This window comes from Cannabis sativa, chromosome 5 (assembly GCF_029168945.1).
Source record: "Cannabis sativa cultivar Pink pepper isolate KNU-18-1 chromosome 5, ASM2916894v1, whole genome shotgun sequence".
Classification (NCBI taxonomy): Eukaryota; Viridiplantae; Streptophyta; class Magnoliopsida; order Rosales; family Cannabaceae; genus Cannabis; species Cannabis sativa.
In genome coordinates this window covers 37,386,421-37,398,658 of record NC_083605.1, presented here as the reverse complement: position 1 = coordinate 37,398,658, position 12,238 = coordinate 37,386,421, and positions in this window count along the sequence as shown.

The following is a 12,238-nucleotide window of genomic DNA, read 5'->3' as shown; positions in this document are numbered from 1 at the left end:
CATCCAAGGTTTTACAATTCCTTGGACATTCTAGCACAAGAGTTTCATTATCTTGACGACCTTTCTTATCAAGGCTCCTTGCTTCATTACAAGAATTAGAAGAAGATAAATCCAAAATATCATAAATACCAACCTCACAATCATGACCATCACACCCAAAGACTATTCCATCTGAGATAACATCATTTCTACTGCATCCCGATCCCTTCCCTACACAAAGGTGGAGAAAAAAATTGTTGTTTAGCTTGACGCTTGGCCTTGTGCTTAATCAAAATGATTTTATGTTGACCCACACAATAACCCTCTTTTGCACCCAATCCACCTCGGCAAGCGCCCATTAATCCTCTAAATTCCCTAGAAAGTTAACTTTAAAAACCTATTGATTTCCACTTTGTCAATACTACCCATATCTTTAATTTTCTTCCTTTTCTCTTTCTCTTTATTCAACCCCTATATCAACTCCCTTGCATTTTTCTTTTTGTTCAAAGTCACTTTTTTCCAATTTCTCGTATAACACCTACTGAAGCAAAAGAGAAAATAAGGGCCCGTTTGGCACAATTTTTGAAAAAGTTAAAAGCTGCTTTTTGAAAAAATTGTAATAAAATTTTGTTTGGTAAGCAGTCAAAAAATAACTTTTTGAAGAATTTTTGGAGAAAGTTTGCGACTAAAAGCTAAAAGTTTGCTCCAACCCAACTTTTAGAATGAGTTGTTTTGATTAAAAGGCTATAATAAACTTTTTTTTGTACTAAAATCATATTTACTTATTTATTATATATTATATATTAAAAAATTAAAAAAAAAATTAAAAAAAAAATAATTATTAAATCTCTTATTTTTTTAAAAAATAATTTATATTTTATTTTAATATTAACAAACAACATCACCATAGAATTTTTCTTATATATTTGAGTTTTAATATTTTTTTACATTTGATAAAACATAATAAAAAATACTATAAATTATTTTTATTAAATGCATATAAATTTATATTTGAAAAAAAAATTAAAAATATATAGAAAAAAATATTATATAAAGTAAGTTTTTACATATTTGTGATTATAATAAACTAGATTATAACATTATTATTATCATTATAATAGATCTTAACAACTCACAGTACTTTGAAATTTATAATTTACCAAACACTCAGCTCAGTTTTTTTCTATAGTTTTGCTACAACTGCTTTTTCTCACAACACAGCTACAACTGCTTTTTCCCACAACACGGCTATGCCAAACTGGCCCTAAGATTCTTTTGAATGGACTAACCCATATCATTATTAATATGATCTAAAATATCACTATTATTCTTTTCATTCACATTAGTTTGAGGCCCCAAAAATAGTAGGTCCGTGGATAAAAGAACTATGACCGTTAGGATGGCCCATTGATTGAGACCCACTATCACTAGTAACATAACTTCCTTTGCCACAATCTACCCAACTATCTTTCCTCCATTATTAATCGCTCCATTAACTCTAACTTCTTGACCACCTTTGTAACTTCCTCTGTCATAGTCTCATTCCTCACCGCTGCCTCTGAAGCTCCATCACCCACCATTCCATAAGCCATTGGGCCTCTTACTAAATCATATGCATGAACCACCTCTTGAAGATGAAAAATTATATTCTAATCTAGTTCTTTTGGTTGCACCTCATTCCCATTTACCTTGCCTTGTCGTTGACGTGCCTGAGATAATATAATGAGTCATGAAGCCATTTGGAGTAGGATCATCTTCATTTAACCATTTCCCATATCTAGGAGCTCATTGACCATGTTCATCAACTTCGGTGACCTCCTCCCCTTGACAAATGCTTTGTTCATGACCTCGAAACTCCACGGTGAAAATAGAGGCCAAGCGAGGGCGTTCAAATTTTATTTGAATCGACTTTTTACGCCCTGCGACGAAATAAGTCGTCCCATAAATATACTTTGTGCAATCGGAAGCCAATGCGTACCCGCACATAGCCATTAGTTTTATTAAGGATTACTCCATCGCACCTTAGCTACCTCACCCACCTTAGCTCCCAATCTTTACACATTAGCAAGAGTGAACGATTTTAAAGGGAACCCTCTCATCCTTTCCCAACAAATTACCTTGTCAAGTTTTGCATCTTTCCAATTACTAGTGGAAGATCATTCCTCAAGTATCAAAATCCACTACTGAAAATTCATAGTTATTTGTCTAAGACAGTTTTTACATCTTTCCTACTTCCAAACGATACCCCGCTTCAATTGTACTGTCCCCTTCAGTATCAAAGATATTAACTTGCCAATTCAAAATATTTTTCCACATTCAGCCAAACAACTATGAATTTTCAATAGTGGATTTTTGATACTAGAGGAATGACCTTCCACTGGAAAAATAACTCATAGATATCTAGAGGATGCCGATGGATAATAGAAGTTGGGCTAAGGAATCAGAAGTAAGGAAGGTCCTTAACAAGGCCCTTAGACGGAAAGCTCTTTACTGGCAACAGAGATCTCATATTTCTTGGATAAAGGAGGGGGACAAATGTTCAAATTTTTTCCTTACTACCACCACTATCCGTAATAGGCGTAATGAGGTGGAGAGTATATTGAATAAAGAGGGGATGAAACGTAATATCAAGAAAGAACTTGGCCTTAACATTGCCACTGGAAATATTAATTATCTTGGGCTCCCCCCTTTGTTTCGTAGTCGAAATAAAGATGTAGACTTTAATTTCATTCTTGATAACCTAGTCTATAAGCTTCATGGGTGGAAGTTAAAATTGCTCTCTAAAGCAGGTCGAGCTACTCTGATCAAATCAGTAGGCCTCTCCTTACCAATTTACGCAATGCAAACAACGAAGCTATCTAATAGGCTTGCTTCTAAAATTGATGGTATGGTTAGCAGCTTTTAGTGGGGTTGTGAGCAAGGAAAGAGGGGTATCTACTTGAAGGCTTGGTATCAGATTTGTTTGTCGAAGTCTAGAGGTTGTCTAGGCTTTAGAAAAACTCAAGAAATTAATTGTGCTCTTTTGAAAAAATGGGGCCAGGCTCTTCTAACTAGGGATAAGTAAGCTGTGTTATAAGATCCTAAGTGCTAAGTACCTGAAGGGAAGATCGTTCTTGAAATGTGCCTACAAGAGCTTGGACTCTTGATTTTGGAAGAATGTTGTAAAAACTAAGGAGATCATTAAATAAGGTGCATGTAAAATCATTTTAGATGAGAAATATACTAATATTTGGGAGGATCCGTAGATTATGCATGGCCATGGATTCTACCAACCGAATTGCACTTGGGTGGAGGGTTTCAAGAAAGTAGCAAACTTACTAACAAAAAATGGGGACTGGAATTTAACAAAGCCTCAAGCTATGTTCAATCCTGAAATAACAAATAACATTATCAAGGGAGGTAAACCTGGAGGTCAGGGTTCGGACTGGTGGATTTAGACTAAAGAGTCGAATGGTTTATTCTTTACTAAGTCAGCCTACCTGGTCCCGGCCCTAAATTGGGCTCCTCGTTGCAGTGTTGCTCCAAGTATGTGGAATAAAATTTGGAATTCAAAAATTTTGGAGCGTCACAAGGTACTTTAGTGGAGCATTCTCTTTAAAACTCTGCCTATTCACTCCATTCTGGCTAAAAGGTTGCATATTGAGGATGTTTCCTGTCCTTTTTATGGAGAGAGTGATGAAACGATGGAACACATTTTTCTCTATTGCAACTTTGTCTTTCACCTTTGGAGGTCTTTCTCATGGGGTGTTTTCCCAGTTCAGGAATCTGGAGCCCGAATGTGGGATTGGGTTAAATTTTTATGGAGTCTAAAGACTGAGGTGTGAACGTTCAAGAACTTTTCCTATATGCTTCAATTGTAGTCGACACAATCTAGAAAGCCCGTAATGATAAGGTACATAATAATTTTATATGTAATGTTAAACTGTAACACCCTAACTAACATAGGCGTATTACGTGATTTTTAAACATGCTGTGCAGCTCGTTGCTAATCAACGAGGTTTATGGAAAAACGTGATTAAATAAAATTTTTGCTTTTTAATTAAACTTATAAAATAATATTACAAAAGACTCGGGATCCCGATTACAAAATCATTTACAAAAAGTTTCAATAGCATGTTTAAGCGATACCCAAAATAAACGTCGTCTAACGACCGATTACAAAAATCGACCTCGGCCGTCCCGATGATCGTACGCTCCGAGCCTAACGCTTAGCCCCGACATGTACAATCTTCATAAGCTCGCTCACGGTCCATCGGCTACTAGCCTTGCCTTTACCTACACATAAACGTAAAACCGTGAGTCAACGGACTCGATGAAAAGCATAAAAATACTCATACATAATCCGGTTATGATCGGACGCCCATACCACGATCATAACCCTCTGCCGTGTCCAACACGATGCGAGTCCCATATCTTTGCGTGTCCAACACGGTGCGAGCCCTTCTTGCCATGTCCAACATGGTGCGGAGTTACGAACGTTCATAGGGACGGTACTATTGACACGTAACAACACGATCGGTCGAATCCGGTCATACTCATTCTTTGGTCATACTCCGGCCACATCGAAGCGTGTTACTATATCCTCCCCGATCGGTCGAGCCGGTCGGACTCGAGGATCTTCACGCTTGGTCATACTCCGGCTGTCTGGGCGGGATACGTCAATAGTACGGAACCACCAACCAAGTGTCGGCTGATCGGTCGAGCCAGGTCATACTCCGTCTTTGGTCATACTCCGGCTGTCATAGGCGTGACAGGGTTGGATGGTTCGAAGCCAACATACATAACTAATGTAATCTAATAGGCTTCCTACATGCTCGCTAAACATGTAATCTACATATGCATACTGTTATACTAATCTTACCTGGATTCGAATTGTGTGCGGCCAACTCGACCGGAACTTTAGTGGATTACGGACATGTGCTCCTAAACCATAAAAATCACAACACTATAAGTGACACGCTAAATCACTTCCGGGGACTTAAACTAGGAACAAAAAGTTTCCTATCGATAAAAAGCATGGCAATACCCCCTAAAACATAAAAACGAGGAAAACTAGTGTTTACGAAAAATTCCCCAAACCCGATTAGACCGGTTGCCCAACGGAATTCCAGGTCTACGGAAAATTCGGGACCCCCATCCGGTCTGGATGCACAACCGAATTCGGTTCCTCGCAGTAAAGCAACAATCAAATTTTCATATCTTGCTCAAATCAACTCCAAATTACCTCAAACTTTCCAGACCTATTCCATATAACCCCTAGAACATTTCTAAGGCATCAAACCTACCCAGAATGTACAGAAACAAAAATCACCATTGGAGCTCAAGCTTTGAGTTCTAAACTCAAACTTGAGAAAATCTAAACAACATGCATTCAAACCAGCTTAATTCTACTTAATCAAGCATAGAATAACTTCAGAAAACAATAACAAACATCAACAATATTCCAGCAACAAAACATAGCTATTTCTTTCAAAAATCACATAATTTACATAGAAAAAATTAAAGCTTTACTCAACCTAACTAACATGCTTCCAAAACAATTTAAATAACCCTAATCTAACAAGCTTACACCTCTGAAATCAAGGACAAATTCACAAGAAGAACAACAACTATAACTCATGCATGCATCATCATCTTTTACACATTTTCTAAAAAGAACAAAAGGAAAAGAGTTAGAAACTTTACCAAGGTTGAAGAACACTTAGAATGAATGAAATTAGCTTGAAAATTCAGAAATTCCAGCCCTAGAATCACCCTACCAGCCGAGAGAGGAAGAGAGGAAAAGAGAGAGCCTTTTTTGCAATTTTTTCTATTTTCTAAGTTTGAATGAAAAAATGAATAAAAAGGAATCTTTAAACACTAATTTATTTCAGCCAAATAACATATAAAATAAACATTTATTTTCAAATAATTCATTCACAAAAAGACAAAAAGTCATTGGGGCAAAAAGACCATTTTGCCCCTCCATACTAAAATCACATAAAAATCACTAAAGGGGTATTTTTGGGAAATTCTAAATTCCCGGCCATTTCCGACATTCCCAATGTCTAAAAACTCGTCCCAAACTACTAACATACTAAGTTGTGATTTCTACTGAGCCAAACACCGAGTTCCAAAATACCGGGCACCGGAAATGCAAAATATGAAAACTACTGAATGACATAACCATGCATTTCTGAATTCCATAAATAACAGCATAATAAATTATTTAAATAGCTATAAATAATTTTCATAATTAATCATAATTAACTGATAATTTCCAAATTAAACTAAGCGGGCTTTACAACTATCCCCCCCCCCCTTAAAAGGATTTCGTCCCCGAAATCTAACCTGAATAACTCTGGATATTGAGCTCTCATATCTGACTCTAGCTCCCAGGTGGCTTCCTCCACCTTACTGTTTCTCCAGAGAACCTTGACCAATGCTATGGTCTTATTCCGAAGGACTTTATCCTTTCTATCCGGGATCCGCACCGGGCCGTTCCTCATAAGTCATGTCTGGCTGTAGCTCAAGACTCTCATAACTGAGTATATGAGAGGGATCTGAAACGTATTTTCTCAACATCGAGACATGGAATACGTTGTGAACTGCTGATAAGGCTGGAGGCAATGCTAACCGATATGCCACTTGACCTATCTTCTCGAGAATCTCGAAAGGTCCTGTAAATCTAGGGCATAATTTGCCTCTTTTCCCGAAACGTTTAATCCCCTTCATCGCGTATACTCCGTAAAAACACATGGTCCCCTACTTGGAACTCAACATCTCTGCGTTTTGGATCTGCGTAACTCTTCTGTCTACTCTGTGAGGCAAGCATTCTAGCTTTTATCTTCTCTATTGCCTCATTGGTCCGTTGTACTGACTCTGGACCTAGGTATTTCCTCTCCCCTGTCTCATCCCAGTGGATAGGGGATCTACATTTCCTACCGTATAACAGTTCATAGGGAGCCATCCCTATCGTACTCTGATAACTGTTGTTGTAAGAAAATTCTATCAACGGTAGATATTTATTCCATGAGCCTTTAAAGTCCATAACACAGGCTCTCAACATGTCCTCCAATATCTGAATTGTCCTTTCGGGTGACCATCCTGTCCCGAGGATGGAATGCTGTACTAAATTTCAGCCTTGTACCCATTGCCCGTTGCAAACTTTGCCAAAATTTGGAGGTGAACTTCGGATCCCTGTCCGAAACTATCGACTTCGGTACCCCGTGAAGTCTCACTATCTCTCTGACATACAACTCTTCCAACTGATCCACTGTAAATGTTGTTCTAACCGGCAGAAAATGAGCAGATTTCGTAAATCGATCCACCACTACCCAGATGGAATCAAATAAACCCGTGGTCCTAGGTAACCCGACCACAAAATCCATCGTAATATCTTCCCATTTCCATTCTGGTAGGGTTAAAGGCTGCAACAACCCTGCTGGGTCTACGATGTTCAGCCTTAATCTGCTGACAAGTGAGGCATCTCGATACGAATTCTACCAAATTCTTCTTCATAACGCTCCACCAGAAGTACGGTTTCAAATCTTGGTACATCTTAGTGGTGCCGGGATGCAGAGAATACGGGGTAGAATGAGCCTCCTCAAAGATCTCATTCCTAAGTTCCACACTATTCGGAACACAAACCCTGGCTTTATACAAAAGCATCCCACCGTCCGACACTGAAAAGTCCTTCGCTTGACCGAGCCTAACACCTCATCTCGGATCTTCACTAACTGCGGATCGAGTCATCCGAGCAACTTTTATTCTTTCCAACGGATCGGATTGCGGCGTTAAGTTGTGAAGCCGGCCTACCACAAACTCAATGCTGGATCTAACCATATCCTCTGTAGGCCCCGAGGTGAGATCTGAACCATACTAGCCACTTGCCCGGGACCCTTTCTGCTCAGGGCATCGACCACTACATTGGCTTTTCCGGGGTGATAGAGGATCTCACAATCGTAATCTTTCACTAATTCCAACCAATGCCTCTGTCTCATATTCAAATCCTTCTGAGTAAAGAAATATTTGAGACTTTTATGGTCGGTATAGATCTCACACTTCTCCCCGTAAAGGTAATGCCGCCAAATCTTCAATGCAAAAACCACTGCGGTCAACTCTAGATCACGAGTCGGGTATCGCTGTTCATAATCCTTTAACTGACGGGAGGCATAAGCGATAACCCGATCGGCTTGCATCAATACACACCCCAAACCCTGTTTGGATGCGTCACAATAAACTACGAACTTCTCCTTGTCTGAAGGCAAATCTAGCACTGGAGCGGTAATCAACCTCTGTTTTAGCTCCTGAAAACTAGCTCCGCACTTGTCTGGCCAAATAAATCGCTGATTCTTCTTTGTAAGCTCGGTTAGGGGCATTGAAATTTTAGAGAACCCTTCAACGAACCTACGGTAGTACCCAGCTAAACCCAAGAAGCTTCTAATCTCTATCACTGTCTTCGGTCTCGGCCAATCCCTGACGGATTCAATCTTCCCGGGATCCACCTTGATCCCATCTTTGCTCACAATGTGCCCTAGGAAGGACACCTGAGATAGCCAGAACTCACATTTCTTGAACTTGGCATAAATCTTATGTTCTCGAAGTCGTTGCAGTACCATCTGAAGATGTAACTCATGCTCCTCTTCTGATTGAGAGTACACGAGGATGTCGTCGATAAACACAATCACACAGATATTGAGGAAATCCTTGAATACTCTATTCATCAGGTCCATGAATGCTGCAGGAGCATTGGTTAGTCCGAATGACATAACCAGAAACTCATAATGTCCATACCTAGTGCAGAGAGCCGTCTTCGGAATGTCCTCCTCTCGGATTCTCAACTGATGATAACCCGAACGGAGATCAATCTTAGAAAAGACCTTCTTCCCCGGCTCGATCGAACAAATCATCGATCCTAGGTAATGGATATTTATTCTTCACCGTCGGCTTGTTCAATTCTACGTAGTCGATGCACATCCTCATAGATCCATCCTTCTTCTTGACGAATAAAACCGGGCTCCCTGGTGACACACTGGGCCGAATGAACCCTATGTCAAGCAACCCTTGGAGCTGAATCTTTAATTCCTTAAGTTCAGCTGGAGCCATTCTATACGGGGCTTTGGAAACCGGTTCCACCCCTGGTGCCAAGTCTATCACGAAATCAATCTCCCGCTGAGGTGGTAACCCTGGAAGTTCTTCGGGAAAAACATCCAAAAATTCCCGAACCACCCTGATGTCCTCTGGCCGAATGGTATCTGGCCGAGTGGTGTCCACCACCACGGTCAGAAACCCTAAGCAACCGCCGTGCAACAATTCTCTAGCTGACATAGCCGAGATCACCGGGATCCGAGATCCCTGAACTGAACCAACAAACACAAATGGTTCCTCACTTTCCGGTTGGAAAATCACCATCTTCCTTTTACAATCAATGCTCGCCGAATATTTAGATAGGAAATCCATTCCTAAAATAATATCGAATTCGACTAAACTCATCTCTATCAGATCAGCACTTAACTCTCTACCATCTATCCTGATCGGCATAGACCTAATCCACCTATTGGAGATAACCAATTCTCCGCCAGGTAATAGGGTTCCAAACCCTGATTCATAACTATCATACGGTCTACCCAATTTACTAAAGACTCTAGCCGCCACATAAGAATGTGTAGCCCCAGAATCAAACAGCACTGAATATAGCGAGTTGTTAATAGAAAGCTGACCTGTGACAACTGATGGGCTGGCATCTGCATCAGCCTGAGTAATGGCGAACACCCTGGCTGGAGTGGGTATCGCCGGAGCTCTCGGTGCCTCTGATCGGAGCTGGGGACAGTCCCTCTTGAAGTGTCCGGGCATGCCACAGTGAAAGCATCCCTGACCTTTGCACTCACCTCGATGGTGCCTCTTGCAGCTAGGGCACTCGGGATAGGAGAATCGGGTCTCAGTACCACCAGGACGACTCAAACTGTTCTGGTTCCCCCGGAACCTCTTGTTCTGACTCGAGCCACCGGAAGCAGTGGGTGCTCTCTTCCTCTGGCCAATGGCCGAACCACTACTCCCCACCTGCTAAAAGCCCGATGCGGGAGGGGTGAGCCCCGCCACTCACCGAGTACTTTGGATGACTCTAACATACACCCAACTGCGCCCTCAGCTCGCAGTGCCTTCTCCACCATCTGAGCATAGGTGGTGCTGTCGTCCGTGGTAATCATCAAATCATGCCTGATCCTGGCATTCAACCCGTCCAGATACTTCTCCTTCTTGTTGAAGTCGGTCGGCACAATTCCTGAGGCTAACCTCGCCAACCGATCAAACTGAGTAGTATACTCAGTGACGCTCATATTCTCACGCTGGGTCAGGTGAGCGAACTCTTTCCTCTTGGCACTTCTGACCGCCTCATTGTAGTACTTTGCGTTAAAGAGTTCCTGGAACCTTTCCCAGGTCATGGTGGTGACGTCATGGATCTGCGACACCATGTCCCACCAGACCAGAGCGTCCTCCTAGAACTGGAAAGTGGCACACACCACTCTATCGTTACCGGTGACACCCATGAAGTTCAAAATCTTGGTAATCACCGTCAGCCACTGCTCGGCTTTCATCACGTCCGGACCTCCCAGGAAAACCGGAGGTGCTTGCTTCCAGAACCGTTCGTACAAAGGTTCCAATCTATGGGCCGCCACCACTATCTCGGCACAGGCGCAGGGCGGTGCCACAGGAACTACGGCACCAGGAACTGCAGGAGCACCCTGCTGTCTCAACCTCTGAATCTCGAGGTCTTGCTCTTCAATCCGGGCTTGCATTTCCGCAAACCGCAACTCCCAATTCTGGGCTCCCTGATCGGCTGGGGGAGCCTGGGCAGCCTGTGGCGGGTTCTCATCACCCCGACCACGAGCCCTGCCTCGGGGACCTCTACCTCGGCCCCTAACAGGTGGGGGAAACTGAGCTCCCTGTCCTTAGTTCGACCCTACGGAGTTGCCCTGACTCCTGGTAGTCCGCCTGGCGTCCATCTCATTAGAACCGCCTGCGAAACCAAGAGTTGGCATATCAGGTCGTATTCAAGGAGAGCTTACTAATGCCGCTTAATTTGCAAATTAAAAACGAAACATGCGCCTATTCTACTATCAGGCTACTAACATGCTTCCTAACAGGCTTTTCTTTTTCATAACTGAATAAAATAAACTACTAAAGCAATAAAGGCTTACTGAACCGTGAACCGAGCTAACTGCTAATGATGATTGTACATGTCGTGACGATCTTCGGAAGACAACCTGGCGGCTCTGATACCAAATTGTAACACCCTAACTAACATAGGCGTATTACGTGATTTTTAAACATGTTGTTCAGCTCGTTGCTAATCAACGAGGTTTATGGGAAAACGTGATTAATTAAAAATTTTGCTTTTTAATTAAACTTATAAAATAATATTACAAAAGACTCGGGATCCCGATTACAAAATCATTTACAAAAAGTTTCAACTGTTTAATTGATACCCAAAATAAACGTCGTCTAACGACCAGTTACAAAAATCAGCCTCGTTGTCCCGATGATCGTACGCTCCAGGCCTAACTGCCCCGACATGTACAATCTTCATAAGCTCGCTCACGGTCCATCAGCTCTTGCCTTGCCTTTACCTACACATAAACGTAAAACTGTGAGTCGACAGACTCAGTAAGAAAAGCATAATAATACTCATACATAATCCCGGTTATGATCAGACGCCCATACCACGGTCATAACCACTGGCCCTAAGCCGTGTCCAACACGATACCGAGTCCCGCCATACTGCCGTGTCCAACACGATGCGAGCCACTTCTTGCCATGTCCAACATGGTACCGAGTTACGAACGTTCATAGGGACGGTACTATTGACACGTAACAACCTGATCGGTCGAACCGGTCATACTCCGGCTGCTGGTCATACTCCAGCCTGTACCGACGTGTTACTATATCCTCCTGACCGGTCGAACCGGTCATATTCCGGCTGCTGGTCATACTCCAGCCTGTACCGACGGGATACGTCAATAGTACGGAACCACCAACCAAGTGTCAGCCTGATCAGTCGAACCGGTCATACTCCGGCTGCTGGTCATACTCCAGCCTGTACCGACGTGACAGGGTTGGATGGTTCGAAGCCAACATACATAACTAATGTAATCTAATAGGCTTCCTACATGCTCGCTAAACATGTAATCTACATATGCATACTGTTATACTAATCTTACCTGGATTCCGAATTCAGGTGTGCCGGTCAACCTGACTGGAACTTTAGCTGAGCGGATTACAT